This window comes from Pristiophorus japonicus, chromosome 15 (assembly GCF_044704955.1).
Source record: "Pristiophorus japonicus isolate sPriJap1 chromosome 15, sPriJap1.hap1, whole genome shotgun sequence".
In the NCBI taxonomy this organism is placed as follows: domain Eukaryota; kingdom Metazoa; phylum Chordata; class Chondrichthyes; family Pristiophoridae; genus Pristiophorus; species Pristiophorus japonicus.
In genome coordinates this window covers 164,629,180-164,654,048 of record NC_091991.1, presented here as the reverse complement: position 1 = coordinate 164,654,048, position 24,869 = coordinate 164,629,180, and the positions used below count along the sequence as shown (strand labels likewise).

Here is a 24,869-nt window from a genome sequence, read left to right as displayed (position 1 = left end):
ATTGGCTCCCGGTCTGGCAATGCCTCGATTTTAAATTCTCATCCTTGTTTTCAAATCACTCCATGGCCTCGCCTCTACTGATCTTTTTAACTAGCTCCAGCCCTCCAGGATCTCTGCGCTCCTCCAATTCTGGCCTATTGCGCTTCCCCGATTTTCTTCGCGGCCATGCCTTCAGCTGCTTTGGCACTAAAAGCAATGGAATTCCCTCCCTGAACCTATCCGCCTCTCTACCTTCCTTTAAGATGCTCCTTAAAACCTACCTCTTTGACCAAACTTTTAGTCACCTGTCCTAATATCTCATTTAGCTCAGTGTCTGATTTTCTTTAATGATCGCTCCTACGAAGCGCCTTGAGACCATATGAATGCACGTTGTTGTTGTGTCATGATTTTTGTGGTCACAATTTTGTCAACATTTGTCATCCATTCTCATCATGTCTATATTTTATGAAGGCAAAAAGCTATGTCAACATTTTATATAATGAGAAAAGCCTAACTGCCTGTCATGGTGTAGTTACAGACTTCTTTCTGTTCCTATTTCTCCACAGGCCTCAGGCCTGCTATCCCCCTCCCCCATCCCCACAAACCCCACTTCTGTTCCATGGTAAAAGTACAACAATTTGCAATTTTAAAAGAAATTAATTGGGTGTGGTCGCTATTATCATGTAGACAACTGTGGCTGCTAATTTGCACACAGCAAGGTCCCACCATAAGATGAATGACCAGTTATTCTGATTTTGGTGAAGTTTGTTGGCCAGAATACCAGGCAAATTCCCCATCTCTTCTTCGAATAGTGCCATGGAATCTTTTACACCCCCCTGAACAGGCAGAGAGGGCCTCAGTTTAAGATCTCATCCAAAAGTCAACAGTTTCAGTAATGCATCATCATCATAGGTGGTCCCTCGTATCAAGGATGACTTGCTTCCATGCCAGAAAGGAATGAATTCGCAGATGTTTCAATGGAGGACCTAATATTCCAGATCCCGAACTACATGCTGAAGGGTGGAAGATGCCTGCGCGTGGATTTTTTTAACGTGTGGTGGCCGTTGCACACCAGCCACCATACAGGCTTGACAGAGTGAGGTCTTGGTCCAGTGGCAAGAATTAACCAAGACGACTGGAGACCAGCTCTGCTGGACAGACCTAGTGCGCACACATATTAGTGTGGGCTGGCCCGTGCTGCCCCTGGGCCCTCGCCTCTTATGGGCCCCGATCACGTTGCACCACGATTACGCGCCTCTCCTGCTGTACCTGCCCACGCTCCAATCAGCAACCTCGACCTTGGTGATGTCCAATCCAGTCACCCTCTAGCCATTGCTCTCCAGCACGTGCTGTACCTTGAAGTGGTATGCTCCTTTGAAGGCCCCGACCTGCTGCTGATCCTTGCAGGTTGGGGCCACCGCACCGAATGGCGGCATACGGAGGCTTCGTTTAAAGGTAAGGTGTCATCATCCCTCAGCCAAATTTCTGTCCGGGCCATGATGTCGATGCAATCATCAATGCTAAGCTCATGGATGGCAAGGGCCTTGCTCGCAAGTGAACGGACATTCTGCAAGGAGATTCAGAGAGGATGCAGCACTGGGCTGTCAGCCTAGATTCTTTCAACTCCTAGATCGGGCTTCTGACTCAGAGGAAAGAGTGCTGCCAATTGAGCCAAGCCAACTTATGCTGCAGGATGAATGTGCCAAGTTATGCAGGGAGTGAGGAGTTGGGTCTACCACCGCAGGGGAGTGGAGACCAATAGAGCAGGACTGAGCAGGGAAGGGCAGTGCTGGTTCAGCCATTTGGGACTGTCATGTACTGTATTTTTGTAAAATTCCTAAAGAATGAATTTTCATTTATACAGTGCCTTTCATGACCTCAGAATGCCCCAAAATATTTTACAGACAATGAATTACTTTCGAAGTGTAGTCACTGTTGTAATGCAGGGAAACATGATAGCCAATTCTGCACAGCAAGCTCCCACAAACAGCAATGAGATAATGACCAGATAACCTGTTCCAGTGATGTTGGTTACGAGATAAATATTGGCCAAAACGCCCCTCCTCTTATTTGAATAATGCCATCAGATCTTTTATATCCACCTGCGAGGTCAGACAGAGCCTCGGTCCAACGTATCATCCACAAGACGGCACCCTCTGACAGTCCACACTCCCTCAGTATTGCGCTGAAGTGTCAGCCTGATGTATCTGCTCTAGTCTCAAGAGTGGGATCTCAATCCACAAGCCACTCACTCAGAGGTTTGCCAAATACTTTTCAATTAAGGCTGTGCCCTTAATTATCAAGTTTACAATGTTTTTTTATTTACTCAATGGATAATATGAATTAGGAAGTATTTTGTTGTCCTATGTAGTTTTATAGCTCTGCGTTATAAAGTTCAGTATTAAAGTTACTGTGTATATTTTAAAAGCTGCAACGGAAATTCACTAGTACAGGGTTAAACGTCTCTTTACTCACATCTGTCAAGCCGCACGCATTTTGTTCAAAACTGTAACCTATTTTAATGCAAATTAAACACACAACGTATTTAAATGGTTTGCAATCTGTATTGTATTTCAATTACAAATCTCACTATAAACTTTTCCTTAATGTTGATAGTTCTGTTCTTATTTAGGTTACAAAAAGAATGCCGGATTCATACATATATTCAGAGAAACCCATTTTATAACCTAAACTGTGAATTCCTAAGCCTGGATTTTCCAATTGATATTTTAAATGGGTTACCCCCAGCTAATTGGAAAACCCAGATCCTAAGTTCCAAATTACCCTGAACACACCTCAACCAATCTAGAATTTTAAGAAAAAGACTACTCAGACTTGATGTCCAAATCCCTCATGTCTTTAAAAATAAGTAGCTGCAACCGCTAATTGCTCCCCTCTTTCCCCAGTACGATGTTCCAGTACCTGCAACTATTTTGTTTCCACCCAGGCTCGAACTGGGGCCCTTTCGCATGTGAGGCAAAAGTGATAACCGATACACTACAGAAACCGCTCAAAAAGTGCTATAGGAAAGCGCAGCTGAAACAATGCAGATGAAAATTAAATAAAAGAGGCAGTAAAATGGCATGCTTGATGTGTATGTGCAGAGTAAGTTCTTTACTGTTTTATTTGTCTCAATGTTTAATCCATATTTATTCAGCTAGTACCCACCTGAGTATGAAGGTGGCTGGAAATCCAGCACACCAGCTATATTTTCCTGCAGCTCCTAAACCTAGAAGGACAAGGGCAGCAGGTACATGGGAACACCACCATCTTCAAGTTCCCCTCCAAGTCACACACCATCCTGACTTGGAAATATATGCCCATTCATTCATCGTCATTGGGTCAAGATCCTGGAATTCCCTCCCTAACAGCTCTGTGTGAGTACCTTCAGCACATGCAATGTTCCCATTAAGCTGCGTGGCTGCGCAGCACTCTGGAGGCCCCGTGCAGGCTGCGCCCAGGCTTTTATATGAGAAAAACCGCACAAACGCGAACATTTAAATGGGCTGCGCAGTTAAAGGGCCCCGTGCGCTTTAAAAAAAATAAGAGGGAACATTGACCACATGGACTGCAGCAGTTCAAGAAGGCGGCTGACCACCACCTTCTCAAGGGCAAATGGGGATGGGCAGTAAATGCTGGCCTTGCCATCGACATCCCATAAATGAATAAAAAATAGGCTTGGGCAAAAGCAAAATACTGCGAATGCTGGAAATCTGAAATAAAAACAGAAAATGCTGGAAATATGCAGCAGGTCAGGCAACATCTGTGGACGGAGAAACAGAGTTAATGCTTCAGATCAATTATCTGATTTTCTGTTTTTATTACAGTGTGCTTGGTACAATTCCACAAGTTGGTGGGAATGCAGGTGTTGAATTCAACTTCTCTTATGTTTCCCTCTGTTTCTTAATGTTAGCAAAGAAAACAAATAGAATAAAGATGGTTTTCCTATTTTATATCGTGCTGTCTTTAGTTAGCAACACTGACTGAGAAAATATAACCCCTGACCTCTAATTCTGTACTAAATGAGGTTATCAGTGACTACCTGGGATTAATTCAGTACAATTTGGTATTTTACCTCATGTTGGACAAGAAAGTTGGTCACTGGGCAGTACTACAACAGAAAAGCTAGTGCAGCATATCAATGTGCTGCATCGGGGAGTGGAAGAATATGACCCATAATTTTCCACCTGCTAAGTTCCTGATTCAAGAACACTGTCGTGGATTGGTGGTGAGGAAAATGCAACCAGAGCCACTCATGCTTCTCCCTGGATCTAGCTCAATAACAGCCAGGGAATGGTCTAAGCAACCTAAAATAAGAGAGAAAATAACTAAATAGGATTTTTTTTAATGCAAAAAATTTCAAAGTGGCAGCTCCAGTGATATATAAAGATTTACTTATATAGCTGAAATTTACATTGTCAGGAATCCATATTGGTGGATTTCACCATCAACATTTCTGTTCTTGGAATAAAATTTTAAAACTGGAAGCCAAACCTGTGTTATTGATTTCTGAATATGTTTATCTGTTAAGAGCCATTTCACTGTAACTCCTTTGGCGCCTGTCCTCTATGACACCACTGCCTCCATCTTCTGCTCAACAGCAGTTTTCTTTCTGTCTTCAACGCTCTCATCCCCACTAGGTCCCTCTTGACTTCCTATCCTTGACATTCTCCCAGTATGTTCTACAGGTATATGTATATATGGCATGCAACTCTGCTGTTCTAACCATTAGATTTGGTTAAACTACCTCATTCTTATCCAAAATCCCTCCATGGCCCTGAACCACATTACTGCCATAACCTCCTTCAGCCCTGCAGTCTAGAACACCCTCAATCTTGCCACATCTCTCCCCGCTTTCCAAAATCTCATCAAAGTCTGTCTCTTAAACCATGTTTTCAGCCTCCTCACCCTCCTCCTAACCTTCCCCTTGATGGCTTGTTCTTCCTTCAAGTGCCTTGGGATGTTTTGATAGTTTTTCCATCACATCAATGATGACATCCTATGATTCATCTCCAATCTAATAGCGGTTGTGGGCACTCATATGACTGTAAAGTCCAATTTACGCGAGAAATGGTTTTCCACACACAGGACATTGGATGTCAGATTGACCCAATTATTGGCTGATCTTTCCTTGATTTCCTTTGAGCTCACTTTTGTTCAGCTAGCTGTTTACAACTTGTTTCAAGCTTTGTCTTGCCATCGTGAATCATCTTTTGCCACTTTTTCCTGACACAATATTGGTCTTTAGGCAAGCCCTGTATCTTTTGAACTAACCAGCACAAGAACGTTTAACAAAGTTCAACTCACTGCAGAATATCTTCTTCGGTAGTCTGGTATTAGGCATTCAGAAAAAGTGACCAGTTCACCTTCGCTACGCCTTTACTAGCATTGAATTTATGCCGGGCATAATTGCTCTTCTGAGGATCTGTATCCGGAATCTTGTGCCACCATTGAATTTTCATCATCTTTCTGAGGCAACCTAGATGGAAATTAATGAGTTTTCTGATGTGGCGACTGTTAAGTGGTCCAGCTATCACACACATATAGTAAGAATGTTATAACTATTTCCATGTAAACCTTAGTCTAACTAGTTTAATGCCTTTTTATCCCATAAACTCACATGCAGTCTTCTAAGAGCCCTACTGGCTTTAAACAATCGGTGGTGCACTTCATCATCTAGGAGTGCAGCACATGGCAAGGTGCTTCCCAGGTAGGTGAAACTATTCACTACAGACAGCGAGTGCCCGTCTATTGTTATATGTGGTGGCATGCAAGGTTTACCAAGGGCAAGCTCATATATTTGTTCAGAGTTTCTGCCATCTCCATTTTTCCCATTACTAATTACCCGGTCTTGTGCTCTAAGGGACCAACATTTACTTTAGCCACCCTTTTCATAAAACATAGAAACATAGAAAATAGGTGCAGGAGTAGGCCATTCGGCCCTTCGAGCCTGCACCGCCATTCAATAAGATCATGGCTGATCATTCCCTCAGTACCCCTTTCCTGCTTTCTCTCCATACCCCTTGATCTCTTTAGCCGTAAGGGCCATATCTAACTCCCTCTTGAATATATCCAATGAACTGGCATCAACAACTCTGCGGCAGGGAATTCCACAGGTTAACAACTCTCTGAGTGAAGAAGTTTCTCCTCATCTCACTTCTAAATGCCCGACCCCTTATCCTAAGACTGTGTCGCCTGGTTCTGGACTTCCCCAACATCGGGAACATTCTTCCTGCATCTAACCTGTCCAGTCCCGTCAGAATCTTATACGTTTCTATGAGATCTCCTCTCATCCTTCTAAACTCCAGTGAATAAAGGCCCAGTTGATCCAGTCTCTCCTCATATGTCAGTCCAACCATCCCGGGAATCAGTCTGGTGAACCAGTCTGCTGCACTCTCTCAGGAGTAAGAACATCCTTCCTCAGATTAGGAGACCAAAACTGAACACAATATTCCAGGTGAGGCCTCAACAAGCCCTGTACAACTGCAGTAAGACCTCCCTGCTCCTATACTCAAATCCCCTAGCTATGAAGGCTAACATACCATTTGCCTTCTTAACCGCCTGCTGTACCTGCATGCCAACTTTCAATGACTGATGAACCATGACACCCAGGTCTCGTTGCACCTTCCCTTTTCCTAATCTGCCGCCATTCAGATAATATTCTGTCTTCATGCTTTTGCCCCCAAAATGGATAACCTCACATTTATCCACATTATACTGCATCTGCCATGCATTTGCCCATTCACCTAACTTGTCCAAGTCACCCTGCAGCCTCTTAGCGTCCTCCTCACAGCTCACACCGCCACCCAATTTAGTGTCATCTGCAAACGTGGAGATATTACACTCAATTCCTTCATCTAAATCGTTAATGTATATTGTAAAGAGCTGGGGTCCCAGCACTGATCCCTGCGGCACTCCACTAGTCACTGCCTGCCATTCTGAAAAGGACCCGTTTATCCCGACTCTCTGCTTCCTGTCTGCCAACCAGTTCTCTATCCACATCAGTACATTACCCCCAATTGCTTTGATTTTGCACACCAATCTCTTGTGCGGGACTTTGTCAAAAGCGTTTTGAAAGTCCAAATACACCACCATCCACTGGTTCTCCCTTGTCCCCTCTACTAGTTACATCATCAAAAAATTCCAGAAGTTTCATCAAGCATGATTTCCCTTTCATAAATCCATGCTGACTTGGACCGATCCTGTCACTGCTTACCAAATGCGCTGCTATTTCATCCTTAATGATTGATACCAATATTTTCCCCACTACTGATGTCAGGCTAACCGGTCTATAATTACCTGTTTTCTCTCTCCCTCCTTTGTTAAAAAGTGGTGTTACATTAGCTATCATCCAGTCCATAGGAACTGATCCAGAGTCGATAGACTGTTGGAAAAAGATCACCAATGCATCCACTATTTCTAGGGCCACTTCCTTAAGTATTCTGGGATGCAGACCATCAGGCCCCGGGGATTTATCGGCCTTCAATCCCATCAATTTCCCTAACACAATTTCCCGCCTAATAAGGATATCCTTCAGTTCCTCCTTCTCACTAGACCCACTGTCCCCTAGTACATTCGGAAGGTTATTTGTGTCTTCCTTCGTGAAGACAGAACCGAAGTATTTGTTCAATTGGTCTGCCATTTCTTTGTTCCCCATTATAAATTCACCTGAATCCGACTGCAAGGGACCTACATTTGTCTTCATTAATCTTTTTCTCTTCACATATCTATAGAAGCTTTTGGAGTCACTTTTTATGTTCCCTGCAAGCTTCCTCTTGTACTCTATTTTCCCCCTCCTAATTAAACCCTTAATCCTCTCCTCTGTTGAATTCTAAATTTCTCCCAGTCCTCAGGTTTGTTGCTTTTTCTAGCCAATTTATATGCCTCTTCCTTGGTTTTAACACTATCCTTAATTTCCCTTGTTAGCCACGGTTGAGCCACCTTCCCCGTTTTATTTTTACTCCAGACAGAGATGTGCAATTGCTGAAGTTCATCCATGTGATCTTTAAATGTTTGCCATTGTTTATCCACCATCAACCCTTTAAGTATCCTTTGCCAGTCTATTCTAGCCAATTCACGCCTCATACCGTCGAAGTTACCTTTCCTTAAGTTCAGGACCCGAGTTTCCGAATTAACTGTGTCACTCTCCATCTTAATAAAGAATTCTACCATTTTATGGTCACTCTTCCCCAAGGGGCCTCGCACAACAAGATTGCTAATTAGTCCCTTCTCATTACACACACCCAGTCTAAGATGGCCAGCTCTCTAGATGGTTCCTCGACATATTGGTCTAGAAAACCATCCCTAATACACTCCAGGAAATCCTCCTCCACCGCATTGCTACCAGTTTGGTTAGCCCAATCAATATGTAGATTAAAGTCGCCCATGATAACTGCTGTACCTTTGCACACATCCCTTATTTCTTGTTTGATGCTGTCCCCAATCTCACTGCTACTGTTTGGTGGTCTGTACACAACTCCCACTTTGGTATTCCGTAGCTCCACCCATACCGATTCCCCATCATCCAAGATAATGTCCCTCCTTACTCTTGTATTAATTTCCTCTTTAACCAGCAACGCCACCCCGCCTCCTTTTCCTCTCTGCCTATCCTTCCTAAATGTTGAATACCCCTGGATGTTGAATTCCCAGCCTTGGTCACCCTGGAGCCATGTCTCCATGATGCCAATTACATCCTATCCGTTAACTGCTGTCTGCACAGTTAATTCGTCCACCTTATTCCGAATACTCCTCGCACTGAGGCACAGAGCCTTCAGGCTTGTCTTTTTAACACACTTTGCCCCTTTAGAATTTTGCTGTAATGTGGCCCTTTTTGTTTTTTGCCTTGGGTTTCTCTGCCCTCCACTTTTACTATTCTCCTTTCTATCTTTTGCTTCTGCCTCCATTTTATTTCCCTCTGTCTCCCTGCATAGGTTCCCATCCCCCTGCCATGTTAGTTTAACTCCTCCCCTACAGCACTGGCAAACACTCCCCCTCGGACATTGGTTCCGTTCCTGCCCAGGTGCAGACCGTCCGGTTTGTACTGGTCCCACCTCCCCCAGAACCGGTTCCAATGTCTCAGAAATTTGAATCCCTCCCTCTTGCACCACTCCTCAAGCCACGTATTCATCTGAGCTATCCTGCTATTCCTACTCTGACTGGCACTTGGCACTGGTAGCAATCCTGAGATTACTACTTTTGAGGTCCTACTTTTTAATTTAGCTCCTAGCTCCCTAAATTCGTCTCGTTGGACCTCATCCCGTTTTTTACCTATATCGTTGGTACTTATATGCACCACAACAACTGGCTGTTCACCCTCCCTTTTCAGAATGTCCTGCACCCGCTGAGAGACATCCTTGACCCTTGCACCAGGGAGGCAACATACCATCCTGGAGTCTCGGTTGCGGCCGCAGAAACGCCTATCTATTCCCCTTACAATCGAATCTCCTATCACTATGACTCTCCCACTCTTTTTCCTGCCCTCCTGTGCAGCAGAACTAACCACGGTGCCATGAACTTGGCTGCTGCTGCCTTCCCCTGGTGAGTCATCCCCCTCAGCAGTACCCACCTTTTTATATACCTATACAAACTTTTGCTATGTTTTTATATTTTGTGCTAGTTTACTTTCATAATCTATCTTCCCTTTTTTAATCATTTTTTTGGTCATTCTTTGCTGCCTTTTAAAAGCTTCCCAATCTTCTGTCCTCCCACTAGCTTTGGGCACTTTGTATGCCCTTATTTTTAATTGGATATCGTCCTTTATTTCTTTAGTTAGCCACGGATGGCTATCTTTTCTCTTACACCCTTTCCTCCTCACTGTAACGTATTTTTGAGAGTTGTAAAATATCTCCTTAAATGTACACCACTGTTCATCAACCGTCCTACATTTTAATCTATTTTCCCAGTCCACTTTAGCTATCTTTGCCCTCATACCTTCATAGTCTCCTTTATTTAAGCTTAGTACGCTGGTTAGAGATCCAACTTTCTCACCCTCCATCTGAATTTGAAATTCAATCATGCTATGATCACTCATTCCAAGGGGATTCTTTACTCGGAGATTGTTTATTAATCCTGTCTCATTACACAGGACTAGATCTAAGATAGTCTGCCCCTGATTGGTTCCGTTACATACTGCTCAAGGAACCCATCCCTTATGCACTCTATGAACTCTTCCTCAAGGCTACCCTGACCAATTTGATTTGTCCAATCAATATGGAGGTTAAAATCACCCATGATTATTGCTGTTCCATTTTTACAAGCCCCCAATATTTGCTGATTTATGCTCTGACCAACAGAGTTGCTACAGTTAGGGGGCCTATAGACTACACCAGCAACTTTTTCTCCTTATTGTTCCTTATCTCCACCCAAACTGTTTCAACATCCTGATCATTTGAGCCAATATCATTTCTCACTATTGCAGTGATTCCATCCTTTATCAACAGAGCTATCCCACCTTCTTTTCCTTTCTGTCTGTCCTTCCAGATTGTCAAATATCCCTGAATATTTAATTCCCAGTTCTGGTCACCTTGCAACCACGTCTCTGTAATGGCTATCAGATCATTCCCAATTGTCTCTATTTGTGCCATCAACTCATCTATTTTGTTACAAATGCTATGTGCAGTTAGACAAAGTGCCTTTAAATTTGTTTTTTTTTACCCTTTTTCCTGCTTGTTTCCTCTCTCCTTCAAACTCACTTTCTTTATTTTTGCTTTCTAATTCCAGCTTTATTCCCCTCCCTACTAAATCTATTTTCAGGTTTCCATCCCCTTGCCAAGCTAGTTTAAACCCTCCACAACAGCACTAGCAAACCCCCCTGCGAGGATATTGGTCCTGGCTCTGTTGAGGTGCAACCCATCCAGCTTGTACAGGTCCCACCTCCCCCAGAAGCAGTCCCAATGCCTCAGGAAACTAAAGCCCTCCTGCACCTGCACCATTTCTCTCCAGCCACGTATTCATCTGCTCTATCCTCCTATTTCTGTACTCACTAGCTCATGGCACTGGGAGTAATCCAGAGATTACTACCTTTGAGGTCCTGCTTTTTAATCTAGCTCCCTAAACTCTGCCTGCAGGACCTCATCCCTCATGTCTAGTCCTCCTCTTCTGTCCAGGGGTCACCCAATCCCTATCTGCCTGCACACTCTTAAGCTGCAGGGTGACCACCTCTAGAAACTTGCAATCCACATAGCTCTCAGTCTCACGGATGCACCGCAGTGACTCCAGCCGCCACTGGAGTGGCAGGGATAGCGGATGCACTGATTGTAATTTACCAAATTTCCCTGGATTCTGGGGAGGTCCCAGCAGATTGGAAAACTGCAAATGTAACACCCCTATTTAAAAAAGGAGGCAGGCGAAAAGCAGGAAACTATAGACCAGTTAGCCCAACATCTGTGGTTGGGAAAATATTAGAGTCCATTATTAAAGAAGCAATAGCAGGATATTTGGAAAAGCATAATTTTGGTCAGGCAGAGTCAGCATGGGTTTATGAAGGGGAAGTCATGTTTGACAAATTTGCTGGAATTCTTTGAGGATGTAACGACCAGGGTGGATAAAGGGGAACCAATGGATGTGATGTATTTGGACTTCTAGAAGGCATTTGACAAGGTGCCACATAAAAGGTTACTGCACAAGATAAAAGTTTGCGGAGTTGGGGTTAATACATTAGCATGGATAGAGGATTGGCTAACGAACAGAAAACAGAGAGTTGGGATAAATGGTTCATTCTCGGGTTGGCAATCAATAACTAGTGGGGTGCCGCAGGGATCAGTGCTGGGACCCCAACTATTTACACTTGGAAGAAGGGACCGAGTGTAACGTAGGCCAAATTTGCTGACGATACAAAGAGGGGAGGAAAAGCATTGTGTGAGGAGGACACAAAAAATCTGCAAAAGGACATGGACAGGCTAAGCGAGTGGGAAAAAATTTGGCAGATTGCGTATAATGTTGGAAAGTGTGAGGTTATGCACTTTGGCATTAAAAAAAAATCAAAGAGCAAGTTATTATTTAAATGGTGAAAGATTGCAAAGTGCTGCAATACAGCGGGACCTGGGGGTACTTGTGCATGAAACACAAAAGGTTAGTATGCAGGTACAGCAGGTGATCAGGAAGGCCAATGGAATCTTGGCCTTCATTGCAAAGGGGATGGAGTATAAAAGCAGGGAAGTTTTGCTGCAGTTATACAGGGTATTGGTGAGGCCACACCTGGAATACTGCGTGCAGTTTTGGTTTCCATATTTATGAAAGAATATACTTGCTTTGGAGGCAGTTCAGAGAAGGTTCACTAGGTTGATTCCGGAGATAAGGGGGTTGACTTATGAGGAAAGGTTGAGTAGGTTGGGTCTCTACTCATTGGAATTCAGAAGATTGGGAGGTGATCTTATCGAAACGTATAAGATTGTGAGGGGGCTTGACAAGGTGGATGTAGAGATGGGGGAGACTAGAACTAGAGGACATAATCTTAAAATAAGGGGTCGCCCATTTAAAACTGGGATGAGGAGAAATTTCTTTTCTCAGAGGGTTGTAAATCTGTGGAATTTGCTGCTTCAGAGAGCTGTGGAAGCCGGGACATTGAATAAATTTAAGACAGAGATAGACAGTTTCTTAACCGTTTCAGATGTCCCCAAAAGTATGTCACCATCCTCCGCCTGCTCCATGACGACATGCAGGCCGTGATCCTTACCAACGGATCAATCACAGACCCAATCCACGTCCGGACCGGGGTCAAACAGGGCTGCGTCATCGCCCCAATCCTCTTCTCAATCTTCCTCGCTGCCATGTTCCACCTCACAGTTGATAAGCTCCCCACTGGAGTGGAACTAAACTACAGAACCAGTGGGAACCTATTAAACCTTCGCCATCTCCAGGCCAGGTCCAAGACCACCCCAACCTCTGTCGTCGCGCTATAATACGTGGACAATGCCTGCGTCTGTGCACACACAGAGGCTGAACTCCAGGACATAGTCGATGTATGTACTGAGGCGTGCGAAAGCATGGGCCTTACGCTAAACATCAGTAAGACAAAGGTCTTTCACCAGCCTGTCCTCGTCACACAGCACTGCCCCCCAGTCATCAAGATCCACAGTGCGGCCCTGGACAACATGGACCACTTCCCTTATCTCGGGAGCATCCTATCAACAAGAGCAGACATTGACGACGAGACTTAACACCGCCTCCAGTGCACCAATGCAGCCTTCGGCCGCCTGAGGAAAAGTGTTTGAAGACCAGGCCCTCAAAATTGTCACCAATCTCATGGTCTACAGGGCCGTAGTAGTACCCTCCCTCCTGTATGGCTGAGAGATGTGGACCACGTACAGTAGATACCTCAAGTTGCTGGAGAAATATCACAAACGATGTCTCTGCAAGATCCCACAAATCCCCTGGGAGGACAGATGCACCAACGTTAGCGTCCTCGTCCAGGCCAACATCCCCAGTATTGAAGCACTGATCACAGTTGATCAGCTCCGCTGGGCAGGCCACATAGTTTGCATGCCAAACACGAGACTTACAAAGCAAGTGCTCTACTCGGAACTCGTCCACGGCAAACAAGCCAAAGGTGGGCAGCGGAAATGTTACAAGGACACTGTCAAAGCCTCTCTGATAAAGTGCGACGTTCCCACTGACACCTGGGAGTCCCTGGCCAAAGACCGCCCTAAGTAGAGGAAGTGCATCTGGGAGGGCGCTGAGCTCCTCGAGTCTCGTCGCCGAAAGCATGCAGAAATCAAGCGCAGGCAGCGGAAGGAGCGTGCGGCAAACCAGACTCCCAGCCCACCTTTTTCTTCAACCGCTGTCTGTCCCACCTATGACAGAGACTGTGGTTCTCGTATGAGACTGTACAGCTGTTATGTATGTAAACTTTACTAACGTGTAAGACTTTCCACCAGGGGGCGCACCTGTGGGAGACCCAAGGGTCACCTGTACACCCCGGGCAAGCAGGTATAAAAGGCAGTCTACCATGCTGCTTCCTCACTCTGGAGTTACATTAAAGAGACCAAGGTCACAACAGTTTGAGCTTACAATATACAGTCTTGTGGAGTTATTCTGAACATAACAATTGGCGACGAGTAATAGATCACAAACTTTCACGCGGTTATGGTTACCGTTGGTATTCTTGAGAGATTTGTTGAGGGTGATGATTGGGAAACCTTCGTTGAGCATCTTGACCAGTACTTTGTGGCCAACGAGCTGGATACGGAAGAAACCGCGGTCAAGCGCAGGGCGATTCTCCTCACCGTTTACGGGTCCACGATATATGGCCTCATCAAAAATCTGCTAGCACCGATGAAATCAACGGAGAAGACATATGAAGAGTTGTGCACGCTGGTTCAGGAACACCTCAAGCCGAAGGAGAGCATCTTAATGGCCGGGTATCGCTTTTATACGCACCGCTCCGAGGGGTAGGACGTGGTTAGGATTTTTGGGGGAAGTGTTGCGGGACTTTTTCGTGCTTGGAATCGGTCACGAGGTCATTCTTCGCAAACTGCTGTCTGCGAATCCTTAGAACTGAGCAAGGCCATCACGATAGCCCAGGCTTTCATGTTCACGAACGATAACACTAAACAGATATCTTTGCAGCACCGGTAAGTACTGTGCATAAAATAACGCCTTCAGCAGGCAGAACTGTACATGGCAGGGCCTACACGCCTGCAGAGACCAGACCTACGATGACTCAGAGTCCGCCGTGGGGCGTGAATGCGAATCCATTAACACCATGTTGGCGCTGCGGGGGTAATCATCGAGCCCATCAATGTCATTTCAGGCACTACGTGTGCAAGGGCTGTGGAACAATGGGGCACCTCCAGTGAATGTGCAGACATGCTGCGACTCGGCAGAAGATGACCGATCCGGCGCGGATCACGTTGAACGAGTAAGAGAGACAACTCAACCCGAGGCTGAAGAGGAAGTGTATGGGGTACACACCTTCACCACCTAAAGCCCTCCGATAATGCTAAAAGTCAAATTAAACAGCATTCCATGGAATTGGACATGGGGGCGAGTCAGTCAATTATGAGTCAGAAGACTTTTGAGAAACTGTGAGGCAACAAGGCACAAAGGCCAAAACTAAGCCCGATCCACACCAAGCTGTGCACTTACACCAGAGCTCATACCAGTCATTGGCAGTGTGGCAGTGACAGTATCGTACGATGGAGCTGTGCATGACTTACCACTATGGATTGTACCAGGCGATGGCCCAACGTTGTTCGGCAGAAGCTGGCTAGGAAAGATCCGATGGAGCTGGGACAACATCAAAGCACTGCCTTCGGTGGATGACGCCTCGTGCGCTCAAGTGCTAAACAAATTCCCGTCGTTATTCGAGCCAGGCATTGGCAACTTCACAGGCGCCAAAGTGCAGATCCATCTAGTCCCTGATGCACGACCCATTCATCACAAGGCCCGAGCAGTTCCATACATGATGCGAGAGAAAGTCGAGATCGAGCTGGACAGACTTCAACGAGAGGGGATCATATTGCCAGTCGAGTTCAACGAATGGGCCAGTCCAATTGTTCCGGTGTTGAAAAGCAATGGGGCGTCAGAATCTGCAAGGACTACAAGGTAACGACCAACCGAGTCTCTTTACAAGACCAGTATCCACTACGGATGACCTGTTTGCACCACTAGCAGGGGTGAAGTCGTTCACCAAGCTGGATCTAACCTCTGCATACATGACACAGGAGCTGCCTGAACCTTCAAAAAAATTGATGTGCATCAACATGCACAAAGGACTGTTCACATACCACAGATGTCCCTTTGGGATTCGCTTGGTTGCGGCCATCTTCCAGAGGAACATGGCGAGTCTGCTGAAATCGGTTCTGCACACCATGGTGTTTCAAGACGACATCCTGACCACTGGTTGCAACACCACCGAACACTTGCACAACCTGGAAGAGGTTCTAAAGCGACTAGACAGAGTGGGACTCAGGCTGAAACACTCCAAGTGTGTTTTCCTGGCGCCAGAGGTCGAATTTCTATTGTGGTGGACGACATCAGACCCATGGACTCCAAGACGGAGGCCATCAAGCATGCACCCAGACCACAGAATATGACAGAGCTGCGTTCGTTCCTGGGACTCCTCAACTATTTTCTACCTTTCTACCGGGGTTGAGCACTTTGCTGGAACTTTTGCATTTATTGCTATGCAAGGGTGATGACTGGATTTGGGGAAAATCTCAAGAGACAGCCTTTAACAAGGCCAGAAACCTGCTATTTTCTAACAAGTTACTTGTATTGTATGACCCGTGTAAACATTTAGTACTAGCTTGTGATGCATCTTCGTACGCGGTCGGTTGTGTGTTACAGCAAGCTACTGATTCAGGCAAACTGCAACCGGTTGCATATGAGTCCAGAAGTTTATCCAAGGCTGAAAGAGCCTACAGTATGGTTAAGAAAGAAGGATTAGCATGCGTATATGGGGTTAAGAAAAGGCACTAATACCTATTTGGACTCGGTTCGAGCTCGAAACCGACCACAAGCTGCTCATTTCGTTGTTCTCAGAAAGCAAAGGTATTAACACCAATGCTTCGTCCCACATCCAAAGATGGGCACTAACGTTATCTGCATATGACTATGTAATGCGCCACAGACCAGGTACTGAGAACTGTGCTGATGCCCTCATTCCACCGGGGTGGAAATGGCGCAACCCGCAGACTTGCTTCTTGTAATGGATGCTTTTGAGAGCGAGGGGTCACCCGTCACAGCTTGCTAGATAAGGACCTGGATTAGCCAGGATCCTGTGCTATCACTAGTAAAAAGCTACGTCCTTAATGGGAGCTGGTCGGCGGTTCCCGGGGAAATGCAAGACGAAATTAAGCCATTCCACCGACGCAAGGATGAAATGTCCATCCATTCGAATTGTCTCCTATGAGGGAATCGTGTAGTTTTGCCAAAAAAAGACAAGAGAAACGTTTATACACGACCTTCACAGTACCCACCCAGACATAGTCATGATGAAGGCTATCGCCAGGTTGCACATTTGGTGGCCCAGCATTGACTCGGAATTGGAGTCATGCGTACACCAATGTAACACTTGCTCACAGTTGAGCAATGCACCAAGGGAGACCCCACTGAGTCTGTGGTCATGGCCCTGGCCCTCCAAACAGTGGTCCAGGGTCCACCTAGAATTCGCTGGCCCCTTTCTAGGAAAGATGTTCCTAGTAGCAGTGGACGCTTACTCTGAATGGATTGAATGTATAATAATGTCGTCATGTACATCCACTGCCACCATTGAAAGCCTCCGGGCCATGTTCGCCACCCAGGGTTTGCCCGACGTCCTTGTTAGTGACAATGGACCATGTTTCACCAGCTCAGAATTCAACGAGTTCATGACTCACAATGGCATCAAGCATGTCAGGTCTGCGCCGTTTAAGCCCGCATCCAATGGTCAAGCAGAACGGGCAGTCCAAACCATCAAGCAGAGCTTGAAACGCGTGACGGACAGTTCCCTGCAGACCCGATTATCTCGGATTCTGCTCAGCTACTGCACGCGTCCCCACTCGCTTACCGGGGTTCCCCCTGCAGAATTGCTAATGAAGAGAGCACTCAAAACCAGGCTCTCCTTAGTCCACCCAGATCTCAATGATCGTGTAGAAACCTCGCGTCACCGGCATAACGTGTACCACGATCACGCGGCAGTATCGTGTGACATTGAGGTTAATGACCCTGTGTTTGTTCTTAATTACGGTCATGGTCCCAAATGGGTTGCTGGCACTGTGTTAGCCAAGGAAGGGAATAGAGTGTTTGTTGTCAAACTTTTGAATGGACAAACGTGCAGAAAGCATTTGGATCAGACCAAACTGCAATTCACTGACAACCAAGAACAGTTTGAAGAGGACATTACCATCAATGATCCACCCACACACACTCAACCAGCAATCGACCTCGCGGTCAACCATGAGGATGAACCCACCATGCCCGACAGTCTGATCAGACCAGCCGTGCTGCATTGCAGCAATGATCCGACCGACTCACCCATGCCAGGACTTTAACTCAGGCGATCAACTCGGGAACGCAGAGCACCAGATCGCCTCAACTTGTAAATAACTTGTATCTAAGACTTGGGGGTGGGGAGGGGGGAAATGATGTTATGTTTGTAAACTTTACCAACGTTTAAGACTTGCCACCAGGGGGCGCACCTGTGGGAGACCCAAGGGTCACCTGTACACCCTGGGGAAGCAGGTATAAAAGGCAGTCTACCATGCTGCTTCCTCACTCTGGAGTTACATTAAAGAGACCAAGGTCACAACAGTTTGAGCTTACAATATAGTATTGTGAAGTTATTCTGAACATAACAACAGCCACCTAAGAACTCATGCTAAGAGTGGAAGCAAGTTTCCTCGATTCCGGGGGACTGCCTATGATGATGATGATGAAGTGGGCAGGAAAGTGGACCTGAGTCCATGATCGGATCAGCCAACATCGTATCAAATGGTGGAGCAGGCTCGAGGGGCTGTATGGCCTACTCCTGCTCCTATTTCTTATCTTCTTATATCATTTCCATTTTCTTCAGACTGATAGTGAAACCAAATTTCTCAAAAGTATCTCTGAGAAATGGTCCATGTTGACTTGGAGACCCTCTCCTGTGTGGTGAGCAAGTGTAATCGTCAGCAAACAAGAATATGTTCTGCAGAGGTCTTAAGTTTGGTTTGCAGACTGCGGAGATTGTACAATTTGTCATCTGTCTTGAAGAAATATACACTCCTTTATCAAGTTCCTCAAGGCATTAGAAAGCATAGAAACAAACATGATCATCATCATAGGCAGTCCCTCGAAATCGAGGAAGACTTGCATCCACTCTAAAAGTGAGTTCTTAGGTGACTGAACAGGCCAATACGGGAATTACAGTCTCTGTCACAGGTGGGACAGACAGTCATTGCAGGAAAGGGTGGGTGAGAAGACTGGTTTGCTGCACATTCCTTCCGCTGCCTGCGCTTGCTTTCTGCATGCTTTCGGCGATGAGACGCAAGGTGCTCAGCGCCCTCCCGGATGCTCTTCTTCCACTTAGGGTGGTCTTTGGCCAGGGATTCCCAGGTGTTAATGGGGATGTTGCATTTTATCAAGGAGATTTGAGGGTATCCTTGAAATGTTTCCTCCCACCTGGGGCTCGCTTGCCGTGTAGGAGTTCTGATTAGAGCGCTTGCTTTGGGAGTCTTGTGTCAGGCATGCGAACAATGTGGCCCGGCCAATAGAGCTGGTCGAGTGTGGTCAGTGCTTCGATGTTGGGGATGTTGGCCTGATCGAGGACGCTAACGTTGATGTGTTTGTCCTCCCAGGGGATTTGCAGGATCTTGCGGAGATATGGTTGTTGGTATTTCTCCAGCGATTTGAGGTGTCTACTGTATATGATCCACGTCTCTGAGCCATACAGGAGGCCGGGTATCACTACAGCCCTTTCGACCATAAGCTTGGTGCCAAATTTGAGGGCCTGGTCTTCGAACACGCTTTTCTTCAGGCGGCCGAAGGCTGCGCTGATGCACTGGAGGCGGTGTTAAACCTCGTTGTCAAACCTCGTTGTCAATATCTGCCCTTGCTGATATTAGGCTCCCGAGGTATGGAAAGTGGTCCATGTTGTCCAGGGCTGCGCCGTGGATCTTGATGACTGGGGGGCAGTGCTGTGTGGCAGGGTCAGGTTGGTGGAGGACCTTTGTCTTATGGATGTTTAGTATGAGGCCTATGCTTTCGTACACCTCAGTGAAGATGTTGACTATGACTTGGAGTTTAGTCTCTGTATGTGCGCAGACGCAAACGTCGTCTGCTTACTGTAGCTTGACGACAGAGGTTGGAACAGTGTTGCCTCTGGTCTGGACACAATGAAGGTTGAACAGGTTCCCATTGGTTCTGTAGTTTAGTTCCACACCAGCGGGGAGCTTGCTGAGTGTGAGGTGGAGCTTTACAGCGAGGAAGATCGAGAAGAGGGTTGGCGCGATGACGCAGTCCTGCTTGACCCCGGTCTGGACGTGATTGGGTCTGTGATGGATCCGTTCGTCAGGATCATGGCTTGCATGGTGTCGTGTAACAGGAGGAGGATGGCGACAAATTTTTGGGGTCAGCCGAAACGGAGGAGGACTCTCTATAGTCCCTTAAAAGACACAACCCTGTTCGACTTCATTGGAAACAGAGAAGGGATTTGAAACTTCAGCGTCTTCCGTGATTCTGGCCATCATGGAACTAACAGATCATCTGGATAAACTTTTCAAGACAGTCAACATTGGCCAATCATTTCCAGAGGGTCACTCTGCTGACTGTATCAAAGGCCTTTGTGAGATCAACAATGACCAAATAAAGATGAAGTTTTATTCTCAACACTTTTCCCGAGGTTGTCTGGCAATAAAGACCTCAGTGGTTACTCTGCTTCTCTGAATTCACACTGGGTATCAGGCAAGAATTTCTCAGCTATATGCTTGATATAATGATTTGGGATAATCCTGGCAAGGATTTTCCCTGCAATGACAGTTGGGAAATTCCTCGATGATTGTCACAACCTATCTACTGCTCTTGTGTTTGAATAGATGGATAACGGATGTATCTCCTATACTTTTATAGGATTAATTCTTTTCATCACATCAGTCGGAAGAGGTCAGAGACTGAGCTAGTTGGTGTCCTCCAGCTTGATTTGTCTCAGCAGGTATAGAATTAGAGCCTGGATCCTTGCCACTGGAGAGACTTGAACGCATTATTGCTTTCTGGCATTGAAGGTTCTTCAGCAAGAGGCACTATGATCAAACTTTGAGATAGTTGATCAATGAGCTGATTTTCATGTTGGATTTAGTATATTCTTAAAATAGTTAGCCAATCTGTCCAAGAACTGGGTCTGTCATTCAACAAAATCGAGCCATCAACACTAATTAGAGGAGTGATGCCTCTAGGGGACCATAAGAAATAGGAGCAGGAGTAGGCCACCTGGCCCCTCGAGCCTGCTCCGCCATTTAATAAGATCATGGCTGATCTGATCATGGACTCAGCTCCACTTCCCTGCCCACTCCCCATAACCCTTTATTCTCAAACATCTGTCTATGCTTTAAATATATTCAGTGACCCAGCCTCCACAGCTCTCTGGGGCAGAGAATTCCATAGATTTACAACTCTCAGAGAAGAAATTCCTCCATTTCTCAGTTTTAAATGGGTGGTCCCTTATTCTGAGACTATGACCCCTAGTTTTAGTTTCCCCAATGAGTGAAAATATCCACTCTGCATCCTCCTTGTCCAGTCCCCTCATTATCTTATGTTTCAATAAGATCACCTCTCATTCTTCTGAACTCCAATGAGTATAGGCCTAACCTACCTACATAAGTCAACCCCCTCATCTCCAGAATCAACCTAGTGAACCTTCTCTGAACAGCATTCAATGCAAGTATATCCTTCCTTAAATATGGAGACCAAAACTGTACGCAGTACTCCAGGTATGGCCTCACCAATACCCTGTACAGTTGTAGCAGGATTTCTCTGCTTTTATACTCTAACCCCCTTGCAATAAAGGCCAACATTCCATTTGCCTTCCTGGGTACTTATTGTACCTGCATATTCACTTTTTGTGTTCCATGCACAAGGACTCCTAGGTCCCTCTGTACTGCAGCACTTTGCAATTTTTCTCCATTTAAATTATAATTTGGTTTTCCATTTTTTCTGCCAAAGTAGATAACCTCACATTTTCCCACATTATACTCCATCTGCCAAATTTTTGCCCACTCACTTTGCCTCTCTATATCCCTTTGCAGATTTCTTGTGTCCTTCTCACAATTTGCTTTCCCACCTATCTTTTTATCATCAGCAAACTTGGCAACATTATACTTGGTCCCTTCATCCAAGTCATTAATATAGACTGTCAATGGTTGAGGCCCCAGCACCGATCCATAGATGGTTTGTAGTGCTGCATACAACCTTTTTATATCATGCATGTTGGTGTACATCTGAATTTCCTGAGCTTTGTCACTCCACCACTTACTCAGCATGGCTCACAGCTTTGTTCGAGCTCACTGTGCTTATTGATGTATGCAGCTTCCTTTGATGTTGATGTTGATCTTTCAACCATGCTTGGTGAAGGGTGTGCTTCTTACAGTGCAGTTCAGTGATCACCATGTCTTTCTCATTAAAGACACTTTTTCATGCAAATTATTATTGCTGATTCCTCCACAAATTGTGCTTGTTACACATCTCGGATGGAATTTTCTTTCTACTCACACTAGAGTTAGTAGTGGAAAATTTCATTCACACCCTATTACATTTTGATTCAACACTATACAGTAAAACACAGCACATCTGATCATTATACATCAACTCTGACACAATACTCCTCCTTAACTTGTTTTTTTAATTCATTCTGAGCTGAAAGAGTGGATGCAATTGAAGGGGGGGGGGGACGTCAATTTAGAGAGACTATTACAATTTTGCAGTATAGAATCATTAATTTTTTATTAAAATGTAAATGTTGGGATATACCTTTTTGTAATGGGGACAAGATGGGTTTTTAAGTTTGTATCGTTGTATTTCTGCAGTGATTTGGAGACATCACAGATCAGCTCGCGAGGTTGCTGTGACAAGAGTGGGGTTAAGATAAGGCAAAGCAACTTCATACCCATTCACTTTTGCCCTTTTTTGTAGAATAGGATAGCACAAAAACCACACAGTACAAATCACAGACGACAGCACCAAGGTCAAATATCTTACAAAATTAAACCTAATGCTTGGAGCACAGATTTAGAGAAACTATATCGGAGCAACATCAGGGATCACCGCACCCACAACCTAAAGCCAAATTCAGTGACCTTTGTTAACTCTGCCTGAAGCTTCTGTGTACTGAACAAAGAGTTTTAAACTATGACACTATATGGGAGAACTTTCTACATCCAAGAGATCCGAGAAGCTTCACTGTTGGCGACCTGCACAATCATTTTGGATCAATTTAAGACTATGGCATGCCTCGTCTGGCTGAAGCACAGAGCATTCTGCAGGGTTATGGTTGTTGCAGCAAAGGCTAGTTGTTGCTGGTCGGGTTTGGAGTCAATCGGATTAAAATATGCCGCCCAAATATAATAACTCACCTAATTTACGACTGTGTGCACTAATTATTTGTTTTTTTTGCAGCCGGACATTTCTCAGTGGAAGTAAGTATTTACCTGGCAGCAACACACTTGTGTCGAGAGAAGCAAGCGGTCGGTGGGAGAGGAGGAGGAGGAGGAGGAGGGGAACTGGGCAGTTGCCATGGTAATGTGCCCCGGAAGCGCTCCCTCGCTGACCCGGCGACTGCTGGTGGCGACGGGCGCGCGCGGCAAATGCGAAGGTGGACAAACGGCGGTTGCAGCCAAAGCGGGCGATCGAAGCACAAAACAAGGGAAGGGCGGCGGGGGAAACACGGGGGGCGGCGGGGAGGCGAAGAAAAGAAGAAGCCGAGGGCATCGCAAGGAACTCCGGGTGAGTGAGCGGCCGGGGCGGGAGGGCGAGTGAGTTGGGTTCAGACAGGGGCACGCTCCCGGGGAGCAGGCAAGCAGGCGGGGCCGAGGCCTGTTGGGCCCTCCCTCTCTCTCCCGGGGGAGCCTCTCGCTGCACATGGGGAGGGGCACTGGAAGCAGTGAGGCGAAAGCCCCCGGGGAAAACCCCAGCTGCGCCGCCATCTTCTGGTTAAGTGGGTGGCTGCTCACTTCCGCCTCTATTGTGTCTCCTGTTTCGTTTCTCTTATAACTTCAGGTAAGATCTTTTTCTTTTGTTATAGTGTTTGTTTCTTTAAACTCAAAGTTGCTCATTGACTTTTTTTCCCCCACTCCTGTGCACTTGAGTTGCACCAGCTTCCCTGATTATTAAGCAAGACCCGAACATAAAATACTTTTCCGAACTGTATGTCATCGCTGGACAGCTGTCACAACGAAGGGCTGCTTTTCAGTTCATAAGTTTCATCAATGTGTGTGTGTGTGTGTGTTTCCCACATTACAACAGTGACTACTCTCCAAAATTGGCTGTAAAGTGCTTTGTGACGTTTGGTGGTTGTGAAAGATGTTATATAAATGCAAGTCTTTCAATTATACTCTTTCCCCCGCCCCCGGCTCCACTTATTTTGTATCTTTTAAATTCTCTGTTTTTTGAATAGAAAACACAACGGTCGAGTCAAATGTTGCTGCTTTATATGGAGTAACAGAAGAAAATGCAAAGGGAAAGGGTTTTTGAATATTGCAGGATGACAGGTGCTAGAAGTCTGTTGCAAGGATTAGAGGAAGGCTTTCCGTTATCATTAATTAAGTTGATGAAGCGATGTGGATTTTAGAAATGATTCCATGCTTACAAGTTGCGTGAGGTTTGCTGAATATGTGAACAAAAGAGGTGGAAAAGGCGCTTGTTTTAAAATATAAGGATGAAGACTTACCACAATGGTCTGGATCTTTCCTGTAATGTTCATAAACGAGAGTGAGAGAATGAAATGACAGTCTCCATGGGAGAAGTGGTAAGAAGTAAGCTGTGAAATTAGATTTTTCTTTCATTCTTGCTGGAATATAACTGCTTGGGTCACCACAAGGCCATTTTCTCACATGAGAGCACGGGAAGATATTTGACCAAAGGGCCAGAGGGAGCGAATCAAAACAGAACCTAATCATGTCCTCTGATCATGGTCACACAAGGGCACGTCCAGCAATTTAGGAGTGGAAATATTAATGCATATTTTTTACACTCTAACCCAGAAGTGTTGAGGGCAATTATAGAACCCCGACTGGGATCACCTAACTCAGCGGGGACTAGGAATCGAATTTGGGACCCTGCTGCTCCATGTAGCTTAGCTACTTGCTTTAATTAGTTGAGCCATCTGGGAGAAACTTAGATAGTTTCAAAAATACATGTTAGGATTCACTTGGAGGAATTGATTTGTGCAAGTAATACTACTGTCCCTCCCCCATTATTTGTTTGTACTTCATTTTATAATTGGG

At 45.6% G+C, this 24,869-nt stretch overlaps 1 protein-coding gene, 1 long non-coding RNA gene and 1 other non-coding gene across 6 annotated transcripts in view; 1 reads left to right on the top strand and 2 right to left on the bottom strand.

The window, feature by feature from the left end:
• Positions 1-23,158, bottom strand: part of LOC139281210 (uncharacterized) — a 54,232-nt gene extending 31,074 nt beyond the window's left edge. Inside the window, exons 1-2 of the long non-coding RNA XR_011596844.1 lie at positions 23,076-23,158; positions 5,287-5,458 (exon numbers count right to left, since the gene is read on the bottom strand). This is a non-coding gene — a long non-coding RNA (uncharacterized lncRNA). The remainder of the gene's footprint in view (positions 1-5,286; positions 5,459-23,075) is intronic.
• On the bottom strand, positions 2,914-2,986 carry trnav-cac (transfer RNA valine (anticodon CAC)). Its single transcript has one exon. It is a non-coding gene; the product is annotated as a tRNA-Val (tRNA).
• A 174-nt stretch (positions 23,159-23,332) lies between the features above and the next one.
• LOC139280512 (uncharacterized) overlaps positions 23,333-24,869 on the top strand; it is a 61,201-nt gene continuing 59,664 nt past the window's right edge. For 2 of the 4 annotated variants that reach the window (XM_070899992.1, XM_070899989.1), the window contains exon 1: positions 23,333-23,370. The gene's annotated coding sequence lies outside the window, so the exon portion shown is untranslated. Of the gene's footprint in view, positions 23,371-23,513; positions 23,644-24,343; positions 24,392-24,869 lie in introns of those variants that run through there. The other 2 variants (XM_070899990.1, XM_070899991.1) reach the window with 2 other exon arrangements.